The sequence below is a fragment of the Myotis davidii genome, unplaced genomic scaffold, assembly GCF_000327345.1.
Source record: "Myotis davidii unplaced genomic scaffold, ASM32734v1 scaffold269, whole genome shotgun sequence".
NCBI classification, from domain to species: domain Eukaryota; kingdom Metazoa; phylum Chordata; class Mammalia; order Chiroptera; family Vespertilionidae; genus Myotis; species Myotis davidii.
In genome coordinates, this window is record NW_006383008.1 from 7,652,748 (window position 1) to 7,674,973 (window position 22,226).

General features: G+C 37.7%; 1 protein-coding gene across 3 annotated transcripts in view; it reads left to right on the plus strand.

Annotated features, from left to right (window-relative positions):
- Window positions 1-22,226, plus strand: part of RNGTT (RNA guanylyltransferase and 5'-phosphatase) — a 200,339-nt gene that overhangs the window by 118,130 nt on the left and 59,983 nt on the right. The gene's annotated exons all lie outside the window — the stretch shown is intronic.

Below are 22,226 nucleotides of genomic sequence, written 5' to 3' on the forward strand. Positions count from 1 at the left end.
ACGCTCTTGGTGCACCCCTTTGTGGACTGTATGCACAGTCTTGTTGTAGTTAAGCCTTGATCGCTGTTGGTATCACTGGAGGAACTGACCTCCAGACCAATTGGCTGTGAGGATTAGTTGTGTCTACAATGGGAGAACTGCTGTGCTGGAAACACCCTTATGGAGCAGGACTTACTTCAGTGGGACTTTGGTGCTCATTGAGTCTGCCCCCTGAGTTTGTCGCTTATGGATGTGAAGAGTTGTACTCTGGTATGGTCTCACTCTGACCACTGGGTATACTGGCTCTTGGATCTCTAAGGAGATGCAAACTCAGCCACTGTCTGCAGCCACCCAGCAGAAGCTATAGACAGATCTGCAGATTCTTCCTCTTTGTTTGCAGTTTGGAAGTGCCCAGATGAGGCCCCCCTGTGAAGCAGTGCAGGCTGCTCTAGGCCTTCTTTTGGAGGCTTTGGAGCTCTTTGACCCAGCTGCAGTTTGTTATGTTTTAGATGGCAAAAGAACAGGCCATTCATATGCAAAAGCCTTTGCTCACTGCTTGGGTGGGTTGTAAATTAGGTGGACGGGGTCTCAGGGAATCATCAGGGTGGAGCAAACCGCAATGGCTGCCAGTCTGCTCTGCTTCAGAGAGGTCCCGAGGTCTCTGTGTCCTGCAGCCCCGTGCAGGCACAATGATCGCTGCAACCACCTCTGCGAGAAAGCCGCTCTCGCGTTCCTGCCCGATTCCAGACAGTCCAGTTTCTCCCCGTTTGAATCTGGGTCCCTGAGTTTCGCCCGGAACTGGAGTTCAGAGCAATTGGGAACTTGTAACTTCCTCCCTATTGAAAAAGACAGCAGCATACCCAGTTTCCAGCCCGTTTCTGCCCGCGCATGCTCCTCTGTATCTCTGCACTTCCGCACCTCTGCACCTCCTACCAGCTTGAGTGCGCTTTTCTCTTTCCTTCTAGTTGTAGAATTTCCACTCAGCCAGCCTTCCCATTATTCTGGATGATACCCGTTTTGTCTTTTAGTTGTAGTTTTGATGTGGTTGTGAGAGGCAGCAAGTACAAGTGTGTACTTATGCTGCCATCTTGGTTTCTCCCTCTGTTTATTTGTAGCATCCTTTTAACTTTACTAAATTTAGTCTTAAAAAGTAGTTATTTCTAAAATAAAAAATTAACTTTGTAAAAGTGGAAATAGATTTTATTTTAAAGTAATCCTGCCAAGTGAATTATAAATAAGATATCATTATTATAATTAAATATTTTGAAATAGCCTTTTTTATTTTGAAGAAACTACCTTATGTTTGCATTTGCATAGCAAATATTTATCCATGCTTTATTAAGGTAAAGTTTTAATTGTTGAATTTTATTAAAATTTTTCATAATGTTAATTTAGTTTTAATTTTTTCATTTATTGGTTAATCTTTTTTAAATGACTTCATTGCTTTATTTCACCTTGTTCCTAAAATTTTATTATATATTGTGTAAGTAAATACATAATAGCAACATAATAAGTGTTTAATCAAGGAAATCATAAAGAGAAAGTAAGATGACACTGGCAGATAGATTAAAAGTTTACCCATGTATGCTATGAAATCCTTTTTACTTGCCAAAGGTAAACCATATATTTCCTTTTTTTGTAGCTAATGGAATGAAGGATATGTGATCAGTTATATGAATCCAAATGCCAGAAAATTGTCTCTTAAGTGACTGTGCATTTTTGAATAAAGATTACTTTGCACTGTATTGAATCTTCAGTAAAAGAGGGAGTTTAATAAATCACATAGGTGTCAGTTTTAAAGAAATAGAGTATTTAATACTTTACATACTTAAATATGAGTTTGTGACTTAATAACGAAGTACAGGTTAGTCAGAATAATTATGTGGGACCCAAATGGTGTTTAGGTATCTTGCTCTGTGTGGTCTGATTTAATCCAAGGATAGATAGATACATTTTTGACTATTTATGGAAATATATATATATATATATATATATATTTCATCAAGTAATATAAGAGATTAGATAAGATAAATAATATTGGCAACTCAGAACATCTGTACACCAGATACCTTGTCAGGGAGAAGAGTCTTGGGCTTATTACTCATCAATACTTATCCAAAAATACAATTTTTCTTAATTAATCTTTGGATAAATATTGATATCAATTAATAGTTAATGAAGTACACATGATATAGCAATTATAGTAATGTACTGTTAATATGAATAATTAAATATTAACACATATCTTTGGGAAACTGCCTCAAAACTATATTTGTATTTTAAATCTTTGGAAAAGTATTGGTAAGTAGGAAATTCAAGTTTATTCTTCCTGACAAAGTATCTGGTACATATTAGTAGATGTTCTTGGTTGCCAGTTTACTGTGGAACCTGTACTTCAGTGGAGTGTCTTGATATGTCTTCTGGAAGTGCCTTAGTGAAGTGCACATCACTTCTAAAACAGTGGCGGCTGAGGATTGATTCTGAGGAGGCCACCTACATCCTTTTTTAATTTTTTTTTAAAGACACAAACGAATATGGTTCTTTGGAAATAAGACTTTAAATGAAGTAAGATTTGTTAAATTGCTTCATTGCTAATTCCTCTATTTTGCCTAATGCTATATTTATAATATTTAAAGTGTATACACCTTTGTGTGTTTTTATTATTTTCATTGAGTTTTGAAAAATCATTTGTTTTGCTTTTTACAGATAATTCTTTTCTTTTTTTTTGATAAATGCATCTCATTTATTTAGATGTTTAAGCTCTTGCACTAAATTTTTACAAGCTGGTGAACACTGACAAATTATTTCTCCCAGAGAACTATAACCACACATTCCCAAACAGTATAAATATATGGTTGAACTAACATCAATACATATCACCATTTTATCAATTACATAATAAAACAAATTATCAAGTATCCAAATATTAAGTTACACAGCAGGCAGCCGATGGATGTTTCTCTCTCATTGATGTTTCTAACTCTCTATCTCCCTTCCTCTCTGTAAAAAATCAATAAAATATATCTTAAAAAAAAAAAAGAATCGTTTTAGCTACAATAAAGCATGTCTACCTTTAAAAAAATATTTACCAAAGAGCATAGTCTACATGTTCCACACACGACAAAGGCAACATTTTACTAAAAATACTTAATAGCCCCCTCTCATTCTTTTCTCAGGCCCTCCCTATAGGTTGCACATTAAGTGCAAACGTTAAAATTAACTGTAAGGCTTTTTGTCTGGAGACATTAAAGACATGTGCTTCTATACAATGCAGATTTTCAAAATGGAGGCTTTCCATAATAGCACAAAATGAAATTTATAGAAAGACATTAAATAATAACGAAGACTTTGTATAAAAATCAAAAAGTTGAGCAAAGCTGATGTATACCTGTATGAATGTGGGAGCAGATAATTCTTAGTAGTACCTAAAAGCTACATGTAGCTAAATGTAGAATGTCCATTTTTCTACCAAGCAAGAATGATAGTAATATTTTTCCTACAATTGTCCATTGCTATTAAGTATCGTAAAATGTAATTCAGTGTACTAGTTTGGCATCTAGCTTTGCTTTTATTCTTAGTATGTTTTTAAAATATGTTTTGTTCTTTGGAAATAAGACTTTAAGTAAAGTCTTATTTCCAAAGGCCATTGGACTCCTTACTTCAGTAATGGGTTCCTTAATTTGTGTGGATTTTCTCATCTTCTGACTTAACATGTGTCTTACTAAGGCATGTAACAGCTTTTTTAAAAAAATATATTTTTTTTATTGATTTTTTTACAGAGAGGAAGGGAGAGGGACAGAGAGTTAGAAATATTGATCAGAGAAAAACATCGATCAGCTGCCTCCTGCACACCCCCTATTGGGGATGTGCCCACAACCAAGTACATGCCCCTGACCGGAATTGAACCTGGGACCCTACAGTCCACAGGCCGACGCTTTATCCACTGAGTCAAACCTGTTAGGCCATGTAACAACTTTATACGTCCTCCTCATCACTTCCAGTAAGCCTGAGTTTAAAGTCATCAGCATTGTGGATCAGTATTTTTGTTCTGTGTAATGTCAAAGTGACCACTATCTCTGAAAATATAAAAAAGACAGATAATAAGAAGTGGTAAGCATATGAAGAAATTGGAGCCTTCAGCCACTCTGGCAGTTCCTCAGATTGTTAAAGATAGGCTTACCATATGACCAAGCAATTCTACTCTCAGGTAAATATCCAAGAGAAATGAAAACATGTCCACAGAAAAATGTATACATGATTCTTCTTAGCAACATTTTTCATAATAGCCAAAGTTGGAAACAACCCAAATATCTACCAACTGACAAATGGGTAAACATGCAAACAAAATAGCTCTTTTATTCACCAGACTAGTGTAGTGGATCCTATTATGCAAAGGGGTTCTGGAATTTTATAATTTGGATTTTAGTTCTAGATCTGCCAACCTTTACTTAGGTTACTAATCTCTCTGTTGCTTCTTTCTACAACTGTTTAATATGGATAATAGAAGTGCCTACCTCTTATGGGAATTTATTGAGAATACATAAAACATTTAGACCACTGCATGTTGCATAACAACTACTAAATGCATATTAATTATTAAGAAAAATGACCACTGTCTTCGTGGATTATACTGGGGCAGAGAGTGGGAGAGTTGATGTTGAAGAGTGTAAATTGGTGCAGGTATACGGCCATGAGGTATACTATTAATCATGCCAGGCAAAGGCAGATATCTTCTGACAATACCTCAGTTGGTATAGAGACAAAAGTATTTGCCACCTTGTAGTTGTGTATAAGATTTCAGGCTGTGTTGATTTGCTTCATTAAAGATGAAGCACATCTGAAACAGCAGCTATAAATTGATCTCACAACCTGATTAAATTTGTGATAATTCATAATCATTCTTCATGATCTCCCACCTTCTGTATAGGCTAAAGAGGTAAACTGAATGGATGTGTGTTCAATATGATCACTCTGGCATCTATTTAAGTCTTTGATGGTGGCACTAATCTCTGCACCTCTCTTGGGGGTGAGGATGTATTATTACTTTTGCTTTACATCCTTGGCAGGGAGTACAAACTAGGAGCTTGCATTTGGCTTTTCCTAGCAAAATGCTGCCTACTCCATGGGTCAGAAATTCTCCCAGTTGCCAAGTATTTCTCCTCCAGTTATACATTCAGGAACTAGAAAATAACCACAGGTTATAGCCATAAACATACCGTCCCACTTAGTTTTAACCTTGAGCCAGAAACGCATTTATGACCTGCACACCCTAAACTCTGACTGACAGACCATGCTGGCATTTTGGGTCCTTGGCAATTAGTCTGTTTAAAGTTAGTATCTGGTAATCTCTGGGAAGTATGAGTAGTCCCTTTTTCCAGGGTACCATCACTCTAGCAAATGCTGATGGTTCTTTGAACAATTGGAGGGAAATTTTTAGCACATTTTTGGTGTAAAAGGCCAGATAGTAATTATAGGGTTTGCTGGCCATATAGTCTTTATTTCAACTACTGGGCTCCACCAATCTAGTGCAAAATGTACATAGACAATATGTGAATGAATAAGGGTGGCTGTGTTCCAATAAAACTTTACTTACAGAAATGTGTCAGGTGAGATATGGTCTGTGGGCTGTAGTTTGCCAACAGCAAATTTATACAGTAATCCTTGTTTATACTTGTGGCAGTGTTTCAAGGTCCTTTTTCAAGGGGACTTGGCCTCTTTTCCTTCTGTCAAAGGGCTCAGATCTTAACAAAATCAGGTTGCACTTGAAGTTGAGAAATGTTAGCTTAATAGTAAGCGTGACGAAATAAGTAGAATCGACTACATAATTTTACATTATGTAGAAAATATATGAAATAAAAAGTCCTCTTAACTCTGCTGACTAGAGTTTTTTTTTCTTTTGCTCAGGTTTATTTAAAAGATAGAATGGTGAATTCTATTTCTCAAGCTTATTTGAACTGGTGTTATTTTTAAGAAAGAAATTATAGTGGTAAAATATCTAGAGTGTTGAAAAAAATGTTCTTGCATAAGAAAAGATTGAGTCAGCAAGAATATAGCTAATAAAAACTTCATGAGGGAAAAGTCTTACTTCTCTGAGCAAAGCCTTTTTCTTTTTTTCTCTCTCTGCCTCTATTTTGGAATGAAATGTTTGACTTTTATTTATATTTACATTTTATTAAAAATTATTTTAAATAAGTGAAACTAGAGATAAAACACCAATGTAACCAATATTATTATGTATTGCTTGAGGCCCGGTACATGAAATTCGTGCCCTGGGGGGGTGGGGTGTCCCTCAGCCCAGTCTGCACCCTCTCCAACCTGGGACATCCCTCTCACAATCCAGGACTGCTGGCTCCTAACCGCTCCCCCGCCGGCATGATTGATGCCTAACTGCTCCCCTGCTGGCCCAATTGCCCCCAACTGCTCCCCTCCCAGCCTGATTGCTCCCAAGTGCTCTCCCCCCCTGCCCTGATCACCCACAACTGCCCTCCCTTGCCAGCCATCTTTGTGGTGGCCATCTTGTGATGACATGGGGGCGGCTATCTTGTGACAACATGGGAGCGGCCATCCTATGACAATGTGGGGGCAGCCATCTTGCGATTATATGGGGACAGCCATCTTGTGATTATGTGGGGCAGTCATCTTGTGACAACATGGGAGCAGCCATTTTATGACAATGTGGGGGCAGCCATCTTGTGACAACATGGGGCGGCCATCTTGTGATTATGTGGGGTGGCCATCTTGTGACAACACGGGAGTGGCCATCTTATGACAATGTGGGGGCAGCCATCTTGTGACAACATGGGGCGGCCATCTTGTGATTATGTGGGGCGGCCATCTTGTGACAACACGGGAGCGGCCATCTTATGACAATGTGGGGGCAGCCATCTTGTGACAACATGGGGCGGCCATCTTGTGATTATGTGGGGCGGCATTCTTATGACAATCTGGTGGCAGCCATCTTGTGATGACATGGGGCGGCCATCTTGTGATTATGTGGGGCGGCCATCTTGTGACAACACGGGAGCGGCCATCTTATGACAATGTGGGGGCAGCCATCTTGTGACAACATGGGGCGGCCATCTTGTGATTATGAAATTAAAAAACAAATTGATTTCACGGGAGTGGCCATCTTATGACAATGTGGGGGCAGCCATCTTGTGACAACATGGGGTGGCCATCTTGTGATTATGTGGGGCGGCCATCTTGTGTTGGCCATCTTGTGACAATGTGGGGGCAGCCATCTTGTGCCAACACAGGGGAGGCCATCTTGTGATGATGTGGGGGGCAGCCACCTTGTGATGACGTGAGGGCATGACAGTCACCTAGGCTTTTATTAGTATTGATATCTAATGACTAAGCTGTTTAACTATAGCTGGGGCTTTAACAGTGGCTATTTTCATCTTTTAGCAACTGGCCCAGAGTAACTGCTTTGGTTATCTTATTTGAAAATATTCTCGCCATCCAAACACATTTTAAGATAAATGCTTTCCCAGACCATTTACCAAAAATAAACACCATAGTTAAAGCACCTGAGCGAGTAGTAGGAGAAGAGGGGCAAATGGTTTTAAAACATCTGCTTATGACCTCAATGGAGTCAAATTACTTTCTTTCACTTACTGATTTACTAAAGAGAAATTGGTATCACCTTTGTTTCACTGTTTGGTTCTTTGGAGTTTAACTTTTATATTTATTCATTTTAAATTATTGTTTACAGTGAAAACATTTTGCTTGTGTCCTTTGTTTTAATCTATGTTTTCCTTAGAAACTTGCAATTTCTCTAAGTTTATGATTGAGAAGCTTGTTACCTGGTAGATATCTCTGGGGAATATTGTATGGATTAAATACTAGTTAAATTTCTACTTTGAATCATATTGAAGGTGGTGGGGAGAGAACTAATCCAAATAACTTAACACAGTATTTGACTATAGTCTCTCTTAAGGGGTGGGTGGAGAGAACTGCAAATAAGTCTTTTTTTTTTTTTAAATTAAAAAACAAATTGATTTCAGAGAGGAAGGGAGAGGGAGAGAGAGAGATAGAGATCAATAATGAGAAAGAATCATTGATCAGATGCCTCCTGCACATCCCCCTACTGGGGATCAAGCCCACAACCTGGGCACGTGCCCTGATTGGGAATTGGACCATGACCTCCTGGTTCATAGGTCAATACTCAACCTGTAGCCACACTGGTCAGGTCAAACAAGTCTTTTTTAGTGATTTTTTTTACAGAGCTTTGGGTTTAGAATTTCTCATAACTATGCATGATTTATTTCAAGAATTTTTATTTTTTTGGGGGAGGGTGAGGGTCTTAAACATTTCCAGTTATTCTGTCCTTATCTAATTTAAATTTAACAGCATTTATATATTACAAGATTCATTTTTTCTTTTCCTTCATTTTCACTTTCTTGTTCAGATTCATTTGTTTGTTGGATAGTAATTTCTTTTTCTTTTTTTTCCTCTCTCTCTTTTTTTTTTCTTTTTCTTTTTTTCCCCTCAGATGTTTCTTTCTAATGAATTGACCATTACATTTCCTAAGTTCTGAAATGGCCAACAGACCATAGAAAGACATTTCTTTAGGCACCTGCTTGAAACTGGATAGTAATTTCTTAAGTATTTTTCTCAGATGGAGCCACATAGGTTATTACTTTGAATTTTTGCATATCTGCAAATATCTTTTTCTTGACAGGATAATATGTCTTACCTGAGTATAGAATTCTTGAGGTGCAGTTGTTTTCTCTTTTTTTATTGCCTTTTGGCTCCAGTGATAAATGAGAAATCTAGTGTCAGTTTGGTGTTTTTTGTAGTTTTTTAAATCTCTTTTTGGGTTACTTTGATCTTATTTTTCTTTATTGGCTTACGAGAGGCCCAGTGCACAAAATTCATGCACTGGTAGGGTCCCTAGCAGCTGCTGGCAGTGGGCTGGATACTCCCTCCCTTCCCTCGGCCAGCCCTGCCCCCTGGTTGAACTCCCAGATGAACTGGTCGAGGGGACAGTTTGCATACTACAGTTTTATTATATAGGATTGGGGATCAAGTCTGGTTGTTGGAGTGCTGTAAATGGTGGCAGTCCACACAAGATGGAAAAATAGGTGTTCTTTATCTCAGTGCATGAGTTAGGTAGAAGCTTCTAGGTTCCTGCAATAAACACCTGGGGAAAACCTCCCTGCAGTGCTTGCTCTGTACATTCTCCCATCTCAGAGCTCAGACATTTCAGCCTTAGCTCCTAGTGGGCAGGAAGGTTAGGCTCCTCACCTGGTCCAATGTTCACCTTATCTTTAGGATTTGCACAGGTTTTTTCAGGGTGTGCTCTTCCCAGAATTTGCTAATTTTTAGTCTTCATCTTGGGGCTCTTTCTCTAGGGTATGGAGGAGAAAACAACAATCACTTCTCTTGCTAGGGAGCCCTTAATTCCCAATATGATGACATTCTGCGGTAAACCTTTGGGAGGTTTTACCCTCAGAAGACAGTTGGCTTAAAAAGCTGCTAATTTGGAGTTCCATATAAGGAGTTAGACATGTTTAAATCATCACCTTCCTAAGACCCTTAATCTTTTTAATGTTCAAGTAGTCTTTTTCTTATGTTTTTTTTTTTACTTTCATTATTTATTTTTGTTTTTTATTTAATTTCTTGTTTTATAAATTTTGATCACAAAAGTGTTCCTGAACAATCCTTCTCCCTTCCCCTTCCCCCGTAAGTCAGCTGGACTGCTATAACAATACCGTAGTCTGGGTGGCTTAACAAACATGTATTTCCCACAGCCTGGGGGCTGAAGCCTGAGGTCAGCTTGGCAGCCTGGCGGGGTTCTGGGAAAGGGCCTCTTCTGGATTGCTCACTTCTCGTTGTATCCTTACATGGCGGAGAAAGAGCTGCAGCTTTCTGACCCCTTCCTATAAGGGCACTAACCTTATTCATGAGGGTAAAACCTCCCAAAGGTTTACCTCAGAATGCCATGACATTGGGAATTAGATTTCAACATAAGAACTTTGAGAACCTAAACATCCACTCCATAACAGAAGGAGTAGAGATTTTCCTTGTGGTCTAATAGTGTATGTGCTATTTTAACTTATCTTGTCATCGTCCTTAAGTTTGTCAAAGGCCTTTAAACCCATATTCTCCTACAGTCCTGACCTAGAGTGAGACTGTCTTTTGAGCCTCCTGTGTATAAGACAAGAGATTGAGTATGCTCTTCAGTCATCCGCCTGCTTCTCTTGCTCTCTGTCAGTATAATTTGTGACTTTGGATATAAGTAATGTGCATTGTGTTTTTATTTTTTCTTTACATATATTTCAAACATTTTGTTGGAGTTTGTTTTAATTTTAAAATCAGATTTTTAACAATTAAACTCATCCCTATTTTAACTGGCTCTGGTGCTTATTGATTCCTTGACTTTATATTTTTCCCCCAGAAATTTTCTCTCAGTTCAAGTATATTTTCACATAATGTTTTTAACAAGTATGCTTATGTAGTCATTTTTCATGACCAGAAATCTTTTTGTTATGGATTAATTTGCAAAAAAAGTATTACCTTAATGTTGGGGGGAAATAAAAGGTGACATTACAATAGCTGTCATGGATTTATGTATTTATTAACATTGTAAAAATTACTAATGCTGTTATTTCTATTTATTTTTTTCTAAGAAACTTTTTAGATAGTATAAGAAACATGTTTTAGAATTTTTATAATGTCTTTAGATCATCAGAAATCTATATATTGTCCTTGAAAAATAGAGATTTCCTAAGTTTGTATTGTATTCATAAAGGGGAGTTATTTTCTGTGATATTACATTAGTCTACTGCAGAAACATTTGTTTAAATTAAATTATTACTTAGCCTTAGTAAAATGAAACACTTATGTTGTAGTCCAGTGGCCTATATCTGATATAATTATGGATGGAATTTTTTAAATTAGCAATTTGTTACAGTTTGTTGTGTTAGGATTGATTGGCCTGAGGTACTTATGAAGTTACCACGTATTTATTGCTAAACACTGTGCATTCAAATTTTTGTTTATATCTTAAGGGTAAAAAGAGGAAAGATTTGAGCAACTGTGCATTTCTCAGTTAAAATCAATTATGGAATAAATTAACTAGCTTTGATTATTAAAATAATTGCAGAAAAATTAGTAATAAAATTACATTCTTTTAACTTTAACAGTCTGTTTTGAACCAAGCCATTTAATTTGGTTTAAAGAGTTAATTATGGCAGCAGGATATTTAATATCCTCTAGCATATGACAGCTTCAAAATATAAATATGGTAATTTATTGTAAAAAGAAAGCTAGGGCACATCATTGTTAAGGCAGTCCTTTTATCTCTAGAAAATGGAACTCATATTAAGCTTTGAATCTCATGGGAGGAAATATGGGGGGGGGTATAGGGGGGCTTATCTTGTTCTTTGTGTTCATCAAAAAAGTATCTTAGCAAACTGGACTTCAAAGTGTTAAATAATGGGATAGTATGAACAATAATGATCCAAGGTTTTTTGCAAAGCTACATATAGTAGTGGTATTAGTGGTTGATTTCAATATTTAATTTTATTACATTGGCACCTATTATTACCTTTGTTTTAAAAATTATAAATTGTAGGAAATGCATATCACTGTGTAGCAGCAATTTAAGCTTTACATTTTCTAAATGCACATATACTATATCATCATTGTCCAATGTAAACGCTGCAGATTTAACAATTGTATTCAAAATAAATTGCCACCTTATATTCTTTTAATTAGAAACCTCCATAAACTGGAAATTTTCTATATCTACAGCTCAAAGATACTTCATGTTTATATTGATACACAGAAGCCATTGCAAGTATCAGGCAGGTTTTTAGTAATCAAAGGCAGTCTAGATTATGTAGCTTTTTATAAATGTACATTATATTTTCATTTTATTTATTTGAAAATTGATCATTTAAATTATATGTAAGTATCAAGAATATTTTCACTGACCATTATACAATTTTATGACCTTCTCAAACATCAAATTTATCCCTTATGGGTACTGTTGTAATTTTTATAAGTAGAGCTGGAATATGTATTATTTAAATTTAAAAATTGCTTGGACGTCTGAATATGGGTTTATTTGAGAGTATCGGCCATATTACATAGTCCCAAGGGATTTTAGAATAAATTAACTGTAAATTACATGAATTCATTACTAAGAAACAAAGACCTTTATTCATCTTTTTCAGGATCTAATTTATAAAAATAATCACTACCCTACTTGTCTTCCATTTACTTTTTAGATTTTCAGCATAGTAAGAAGCAGTGCTAGTTATAACTGATTAATTACTATTCGGTAAGCATTTATTGAAAACCATTATGAGCAAACTAGGATGGTAGGTGCTGGGGATAAAAAGATGGATAAGTCCTACTCTGAAGATATAAGTAGCTTGAGTGCCCAGAGTGACAAGTGCTGTATTGTCAGTGTGAATAAAATACTCCAGGAGCCCAGACAATCTTATATTACATATAAAAATATTTTAATTGTCAGTTATAGCACTAAAAAGTTTCCAAAGAAAATGGTTTATTTGAATAGAAGTTTGTAAATACATAGGTATGGCATTCAAGACATAAAATATAATCTGAAGGAGGTTATGAAATCACATGCAACATTTATTGAATAACTAGAGTTTACCGTGTGGCACTGGAGGTTGGAATAAATAGGCCAGAACCAGATTGCAATAGATCAAGAGTAAAGAGTATCAAGAGTAAAGCCAGAGTAAATAATTAGGACTAACTTGTAGAGTTAGTGAAGATTATAAAAAGAATTGATATTTATATTTTAGAAAATAACTGGCTAGAAGATAGAGATTGCCAAAATATTCCAATCAGTTTTACAAGCCAGAAACCTACTAAGTTATCTTTGTCTCCCTTGTCTGGTTATCCAATGAAATTCTGTCAGTTTTACTTCCTAGATACTGCTTAAAATTTTGACATTCCCTTGTTCCATAGACATGATCAAACTAGCATTATATTACCCTAACTACTCCAGTAACCTCATCTAGTACATTGCTTGACAATGTTTAGTAGGCATTACTAGAATGCCTTTTTGGTTCCTGTTTGTCTAGTGTAGGTTGAATTGTGTCCTTCAAAAAGGTAAGATGAATGCTCTGGCACCTGTGGTTGTGACCCTGCTGAGAAATAGGGTCTTTGCAGATGTAATTAAAGTGTAAGTTAAGATGAGGTCATACTGGAGTCGGGTGGGCCCCTTAGTCCAGTATGACTGGGGTAATAAAAGGAGATCATAGAGGAAAAGAGATACAGAGATGCATGAGGAGAGAATGCTGTGGGTGATGGAGGCAAAGACTGAAGTGCTGCAACTATAAGCCAAGGAATGCCAAGGATTGCTGGCAAACCACCAGAAGTTAGGAACAGGCAAGAAAAGATTCTCTGAGCAGGTTTCAGAGGGAGCATGGCCCTGTCAACATCTTGATTTCAGACTTCTAGCCTCTAGAACTATGAGACAATACATTTCTGTTGTTTTAAGCTACCCCATTTGTGGTAACATATTTTGTTAGAGAAGCCTTAGGAACCTAATACACCTGGTATATATAGTTTTATCCTTTAATCTCTTTCCTTATATTTTAGGTTCATCTCTTATAAATAGTATTTAACTAGATTTATTATTTTTTTGGTTATGCTTTACCAGTATCTTTGATATGGAGTATTTTGTTTATTTGTACTTAAATTTTATTCATATATATGAATTTTTTTGGCCATCTTATTTTGTGTTATTTGTCCTATGGTTTTTTTTTGGCTTTGCCATATTGTTTATGTAAATCAAATATCTCAAATACACAAGCATAAATGGATTACACTGCACATAAAAATGGAGTTCCATTTTTAGTTTTTTGAGGAAACTCCATACTGTCTTCCATAGTGGCTGCACCAGTCTGCATTCCCACCAGCAGTGCAGTGCACGAGTGTTCCTTTTTCTCCACATCCTCTCCAGCACTTGTTGTTTGTTGATTTGTTGATGATAGCCAGTCTGACAGGTGTGAGATGGTACCTCATTGTTGTTTTGATGTCCTGTGTTTTCTATACTTATTTTTCACTTCCTTTCTTTTATTTAGATTTTTTCCCCTCTCTTTTTCCCCCTGCTCAATTTGAAACTTTTTTTTTTGGTGTTTACTCTTTCAGTGGTTACAGGCCAGGCATTATTTCACCTAATGGACTTTAGCTTTTAGACTGAGGGAAGTAGTATAGTTTTGGTATGGGTTTTTTATTGAAACCTGGACCTGCTGGACATTGTAAGACCTTGGGTCTTGTCTTACTTAGGCCTCCTGTTTTAGCAGGCCTCCCCTGATACTCTCCAGAAGGGAAAGGAGATGCTGCCTTGTTATTGCCAGGTGGGAGTGAGGCCCTTTGTAAAACATGAGTGGGGGGAAATGGAGGGTGCCCCTTGTTTCTGCTGGGCAGGGGTGTAAGTTTCAGAATCCCCAGGTGGCCCCTCCACTGACGCTGTGTTGGAAGCAGGGTAGCAGGATAGCCTGGTTGGTGGTGAAAGTCCTGATCCTTCTAGACCACTCCAATGAGAGATGGAAGGGTGCCTCTTTATTGCAAGGTGGGTGCGGACGTCTCATGGTCTTCACTTACATTGTGGTTGGAGGTGTTTCATATTCCTTGGCTCCCCGATCAGCTTTCTCTGTTCATATCCTGGCCGGGATTTGGGATTCTTTGTTATAGTCTGTGAGGATGGAAGTGTAGGCTTCTTACTTGGCTTCTGCTGTGAGGGCTGGGAATGGTCAGGTGTTCTTTTTTTTTGTTTGGTTTTTAATCCTCACCCGAGGAAAGATAGAATGTATTGTATTGAACAATAACTTCAGTATTTTCCTATAATTTCTATTTATTGATTTTTAAATTTTATTTTAGAGAGAGAGAAACATTGATTGGCTGCCTCCTGTATGTGTCCCCACTGGGGATCAAACCCACAACCGAGGTATGTGCCCTGACTGGGAATCGAACCCTCAACCTTTTGGTTAATGGGTTGATGCTCCAACCAACTGAGCCACCCAGCCAGGGCTATGGGCAGTTTTTTTATGTAGTGTTGCACTAGTATAGAGTGGTAAATATCTGAAAATTTCCTGTTTGGCTAGGTTGCCTCTTTCCTGGATAGAGAGAGAAGGCTTTCTGGGGGCATTTTTTTGGGCAATGTCCCATTGACATTTATGGCTTCCTGTTTTCTCTGGTCTGAAATATATGAAACAAAAAGAACACCCAAGCTCATTACCATCTGTTCCTTGGGCCCTGAGCTCCGTAGTTGGACTGCCTTCTTCTCTCTACCTTTTAGAGTTTTATGTATTTTTTATATATAAACTAGAGGCCCAGTGCACGAAAATTGATGCAAGAGTAGGCCTTCCTTCTCCCAGCTGCCGGCACTGGCTTCCCTCTGGCACCCGGGCTTCCCTTCTCCGGCCACCCACAGGCACCTGGGACTAGGGCTGGCTTCCCTCTGCCCTGGCTTCATCAGGAAGGATGTCCAGTCTAATTAGCATGTTACCGTTTTATTATTATAGATGTCATTGGTTTTTAGTTATACTTAGTGGTAGAAATAGAGAAAAGTTTGTCTACTCCATCCTCCTGGAAGAAGTCCCAGAAACATATCATTTAATTTACAGAACTTTAAGCATAACCTTTTAATAACTGTTGACATTGTAGTTGCTCACTAATTACTTATTGAGTTGAATCAAAAGTGATGCATATGTCTTTATAAAACCTGTTAGTCTTAATCTATGATACCTGTGAATTGAGAAAAAGAAGATGCAAATATAATAAATACCTGCAACATTTCTACTAAGTTAATTTTCAAATATATCAGTGTATGTACTTCTTAGTAAACATCATTTGTGGTTTAGGTTAGGAAAGATAGAATGTATTGTATTGAACAATAACTTCAGTCTTTTTTTATGATTTCTATTGTTAACTGGAAACTGGTTCTATTATGTTATTCATTTTGGGCAATCATTTATATTTTAATTTTGTTGTGCTGTGGATTGTTAAATGGGCCTGTCTTTTCTTACAAAACCATAGATCACTTCTCGAGCTGGTGAGCTGGTCAAAACATCTATTCTAAATTATAAGTTGTCTCTTATTATTAATTAGAAGTTACTCCATGCCCTTTGAAAGGTGAAAGTCAGATATGTCAGGTGATTTTCAACAAATACTATTAGAGTATTCAGTTCAGATTTTATTTTATTTTTTAATATTTTTATTGATTTCAGAGAGTAAGGGATAGGGAGAGAGAGATAGAAACATCAGTGAGAAAGAATCATTGATTGACTGCCTCTTACATGTCCTCTGCCGGGGATCAAGCCCACAACCCAGGCATGTTCCCTGACCAGAAATTGAACCGTGACCTTGACCTTCTGGTTTGTAAGTTGACACTCAACCACTAATCACTCCGGCCAGGCTTCAGTTCAGATTTTAAAAAGCACCTTTTAAAAAGTTTAAATTTTAATTTGACTGAACGTTTATATCATTGTCTATTTTCACACTATTTTACCCAGTAAACAGTATCTCATGAGGAGAGACCATTATATCCATTTTACAGATAAGGAAATGGAAAAATGTCATTTAGTTTATGACTTATCCAAGAGCATTCAGTGAATTGAGATAATAACTGGAGCAATAGACCAAGATTGGAACTTTAAATATTTTTTTTTACCACCATCAGTCCAGTGGACCATGCCAGTAACCAAATTAAATTTATATATCTTTCAAAATGAGAGCAATGGAGGAAAAAGGGTTATCCAATTAGAACGTCAGACATGGTCCATAAATATCTAATTTTTCAGTCTGATGCATCAATGTTTCATCATCATATTCTTTCAAATGCAACATAATAAAAATTCCATAATACAAGACAGTAATTTCAAAAAATATTTTCTTAAGAAATATGAATTATTTGAATTTTTATAATTTAAAGAAAAACTGAAAAAATATGTTATGTATAACAAACATATATAGTACATTAAATATATTCCATATCTACACCTTATATATTGCACATATGCAGTGTAAACTTATTGAAAATTTGTGGTAGGTTTAAAAACTATCCATGCTATCATGTTAAAGAGTACTACTATGTAAAATAAGTTGGAATTTGGAAAATGGTTTACTTAAATTTCATTGCCATATTTGTCTCCTCAGTTAGTTTGGAATATTTATATGAAATGTAGATATACTTTCTTTTTAAAAATGTGTTGATGGGAAGAATTTATCACTAAAACTTAAAGGTCTAGGGTCTAGATTTAGCTATTATTTTGATAAATGTATTGGTTATGGAAGCACATTTTCAGTATTGTCTTTGGGAATTAAATCCTGATGTAAATTGATTAATATTGGAGATTTCTCCTTTGCTAAGTTTTTCCCCTCCTTTTCTCCTATTCCTAAGATTTTCTTTTGGGATTCTGTTGTTAAAACTCTAGTCAATGTCAGGTATACAGATACATCTGGGTAAAAATGTATGGCTTTTCCTTTCAGTGCTTTTATTTTGCTCATTGGGTATTTTCTTTGAAATGACTTGTTTTGAGGTGATACTCAAAAAGTTTAAAAATAAAGCCCTTATTCTCAGCTGTCCAAGATTAGGAATGCCTATGATGAAACAAATTATCATAAATTTTTTCCACAAGTCTAAAGTAATTCTTCTACCATTGTAGTCCTGTAGTTTTTTATTCATATTTACTAGAAGCCCAGTGCATGAATTCATACATGGGTGGGGTCTGGCCGGCCCAGCCCCAATCGCCCAATCAGCGAATTGGGGCTGGGCCTGTCAGGAGGAGGGAGACAGCCGGAGGTTGGCCGGCCGACCCACCCTAATGGGGGCCTGATCAGGTCTAGGCTGGCTGGGGGAGGGGCTGTGGGCGATTGACTGGCAGGTCCTGACCCTGATTGGTGTGGGGGGGCAATGGGGATGGAGCGGGCTGGGGGGCAGGGCTACAGGCTGACGGGCAGATGGGGTGGTGAGGGCCCATTGGGGGTGGGACTGGCCAGGGGAAGGGCTGCAGGAGGTTGGCTGGCCAGTCCCGCCCCCTAATGGGGTAAGGGGGCAATCACGGGTGGGGCCGGCCAATCAGGGGAAGGGCTGAGGGGGGTTGGTTGGCCACCCCACCCTCTTTTGGGGTGGGAGAGACTGATCAGGGGTGGGCCTGGCCAGGGGGGGGGGCGTTGGCCCCACCCCCAATTGGGCCAGTTCACTGGCTGCAGTGGGTGTCGTAGTGACCAGTCATTCCAGTAGTTCCAGCGTTCCGGTTGCTGGCTTTTTATATATCTACACTAATAAAAGAAAAACATGCAAATTGACTGTACCTTCGCTATGCCTTAATCCACACCCGCCAGCCAATCAGAGCGACTATATGCAAATTAACCCAACCAAGATGGCGGCCGGCAGCCACAGAGCTGGAGCAAGTAGGAGGCTCGGTTGCTCCAGTGATGGAGGAAGCCAAGCTTCCCGCCTGCCGCAGCTGGCTCTGAGCTCCACTCAAGGCAACAAAGTTTCAATTATATAAGATAAATAAACACCAGATACTGCTTTCAGCTTTCAGCTGGCTGGCTCTGAGCTCCACTCAAGGCTACAAAGTTTCAATTATAGAAGGAAAATAAATCCCAGAATAAAAAAAGAAAGAAAAAAAGGAGAGGCTGGGAGCTTCTGTTGCTGGGGGGCTTGGCCAGCCTGAAAATGGCCCTCAGCCCCTCACCCAGACTGGCCAGGCACCCCAGTAGGGACCCTCCACCCTAAAGGCAGTGTGGCCAGCCTGCAAACAGCCATCAGCCCCTCACCCAGGCTGGCCAGGCACCCCAGCGGGACCCCCACCCTGATCCAGGACACCCTTCAGGGCAAACCAGCTGGCCCTCACCCGTGCACCAAGCCTCTGTCCTATATATTTTGCCTTGTATAATAGTGAGCTGTTAACTTCACCCCCACAGTACCTAATTAACACTTTGCCAGTTCTCAAGTACATGCTTTGAATTGAATTCAGTTTCCTGAAGACAAGTGAAACATTTGACCCCTTTCTGATATTTGGTTTTTAAATATGGATATGTTGAATTTGTTTCTATTTCAGCCTGCTTCTCATTGGGCTTTCAAATAATATATTTTTTTGTTTTATTTTCTGCTCATAGTTAGTTTTCTTTACCTGGTTAGGTTATTAAGATTTTGTTTTCCCAGTAATCTTTTAATTCCCATAATGAAAGTTGAGATTATTATTGCTCAGTTGTTTTATTTATTTTTTTAAAGCTTTATTTGAACCTTAAAAAAACCACTCAGACTGCGCCCTCCCTCTTGCTCTCCCAAAGGAAGAGAAGAACGATCATCAATGGCTAATGGCAGTTGCATAAGCAACACCAAAAGCCGGCTTCATGCTCAGGGGAGAATGCTGCACCTCCTCCTCGTGGTTTCGGGTGCTCTACACGATCAGAGAAACTTCTCTAGTAACAAACTATAGAAATGATCCCTGAAAGCATAGTCTTATTGCTCAGTTATTTTAAAGCATAAATTCCATTCTAATAAAATATCATCTAGATGTCTAATCTAATCACAGTGCCTGATACTTAGTAGGCATTTATTAAAAAATTAATAAATGGAGGAATGAGAGAACTAATGGATGGTTCATATAACCTGTCTGTTTAATAGTTGATCCATATAGATATTTACAAGTAAGATCACTATGTTGAAGTATTTGTTAAAAGTTCTTAATTTTTTCTAATGTATTTTATTTTATTTTAATTGAATTTGTTGAAGAGACATTGGTTAATAAAATTATACAGGTTTCAGGTATACAGTTCTACAATATATCATCTGTATATTGTACTGTGTGTTTGCCACCCCAGGTCAAGTCTCCTTCCATCACCATTTCTCCCCTTTACCTCCTTCTATCCCCCTAACCCCCAATTCTTAATTTTAATTTAAGTCTCCTAGTGTTACAGACTGATTCTCTGCATGAACATTCTACATGAAACCTGTTAACTTAATTAGGATATACCAGGTTAATAGTTATCCAAAGTAAGTTGATAGGGCCCATTGCGTGAAATTGTTATAATGAGATACAATGTGTGTGAAAGGAGTCTGTAGATTATAAACTACTACTCAAAGGTTAGTCTGTTCTTTAAACAAGCTTTTATTATTAATATGGAACCAGTAATACATGTTAAAAAATACTACTGTACCATAAATACATTTCTTATAATATGTAATGTATGTTTGAGCATATATGCTGGATTTTATAGATTGTCAAAATATACTTTTGCTAAAGTGTTTTAGGTGTTTCCAAATCAGAATTATAAGTAATGAGACATATGTATATGTGTATATCTTGTAAATTATAAAATTTTAAGTTACCCAAATGACAACGTTGCCTGTTTTCAATCAAACAGATAAGATTAGTATAGAATCTTTTTCTATAAAGAGAGTATGATCTCTGGATTTACTTATTTCATATTATCTCCATCTTCTCACTTTCCAGAATGGTGTCCAGGCTCAAGCCTATTCTGGTTTGTTTGGCAGTTTTCACAGGGGCAGGAAGTATATAAGTAGTTACTTTCCATTTTTGGCTACAGTGGGTACAACAGGTTCCCCCTTGCGATGCAGCAGAATTGTTTTCCTTGCTCAGCAGAGTTCTTTGAGAAATTGTGTTCACGTCACATCTCTAAGTGAACAGATGGTTTGCTTACTCTTTATTTGTGTTCTCCAGTATGGTAGCCACCAGCCACACGTGGCTGAAGCGAGATGTGCTGGTAGTATACAACATACACCAGATTTTGAAGACTTAGTACAATAACAATGAAAGTTAATTACCTCAATAATAACCTTGATATTTATTTATTTATTTATTATTTTTTTAAAAAATATATTGATTTTTTATGGAGAGGAAAAGAGAGGGACAGAGAGTTAGAAACATTGATGAGAGAGAAATATTGATCAGCTGCCTCTTACACATCCTCCATTGGGGATGTGCCCGCAACCAAGGTACATGCCCGTGACCGGAATCGAACCTGGGACCCTTCAGTCCGCAGGCTGACGCTCTGTCCACTGAGCTAAACCGGTTATGGCTAACCTTGATATTTAATACAGGTTCTAGGTAGTTTCACCAATTAATATCTTTACTGCAAACATTTTTGCAGCATAACTAATTAGCCAGTTTTACTATAAAAGATGAAATAACTGGTTGACAGTTGGATTTCATTTCTCCATTGACAAATTAACCACTTGACAGCAAACTTAATATATTTAAGATAGTTGTCAGTTTTAATTTTTCCATCGACAGAGTTTTCAACTCCCACTTTTTATATTATATGAATCTTAGTCCTCTACTGGTCTATACAGTGATGAGTAGATGTGGTGGTCTTAAAGTAATAGTGGATGGTAACAACCACTGATTAATCCAGATTGCAAATCTGCGTGCAAAGCCAGATTACATACTCTGCTAGAGTATGCAGGGAAGCTCCAAAGGGCCAGAGTGGTGATAGAGTTCAGAAAGCACCAGCACTAATGGACTAACCTAAGGTTGGCACCAGTCCTAAAGTCCAGAAGCTAGAGCTGGAGTCTCCATGGCCAAAGCTGACACCTGACATTAGGCAGTAGCTACCAGAGCAGGGAAGGAGGAAAAATAAGCAGGTGTGGAAGTGTCTAATAGCAGATCTCAGCATGCAAGCAAAAATGCATGTTCTGAAGTTTAGGGGTGACCCTAGAAAGCAGAACTGCTACCCTTGAGACAGGGGTCAGTGAGGTAACCAGTTAACTAGGAGGAACTGTATGACTACAGAAACCCTCCTGTATCCAGTGATGCAAAAAGAGAATTTAAAAGAAATAGTTCACCACTGTGGCATAGAACAGAGCCCTTGGATTGCACAATCTGAAATGCTGCCTTCTTTCCCCTACCCTGCCTTTCCTGAAACATCTATCTAGTCCAGAAAAACCTCAACCATTACAAAATGTATTGATATGGCATCAATTCAGATACATTACAGAAAAGAAGATGAGAAAGAAGTAAAATGTACTGGTGGATGAAGTCCTACTTGGTGGATCCCTTGCATCTGAGTCCATTGGTCCTTCTGTGCATTCAACTTAATACATTGAATTGTGGAGCTTGATTTTTGTGTGTGTCTTTCACTATAATATAATATAATATAATATTATATATATCTATATTTTAATCTTTATTGTTCAGATTATTACAGATGTTCCTCTTTTGCCCTCCATAGCTCTCCTCCACGCAGTTCCCACCCCAATCCAGGACCTCACCCCCCCCACCCAC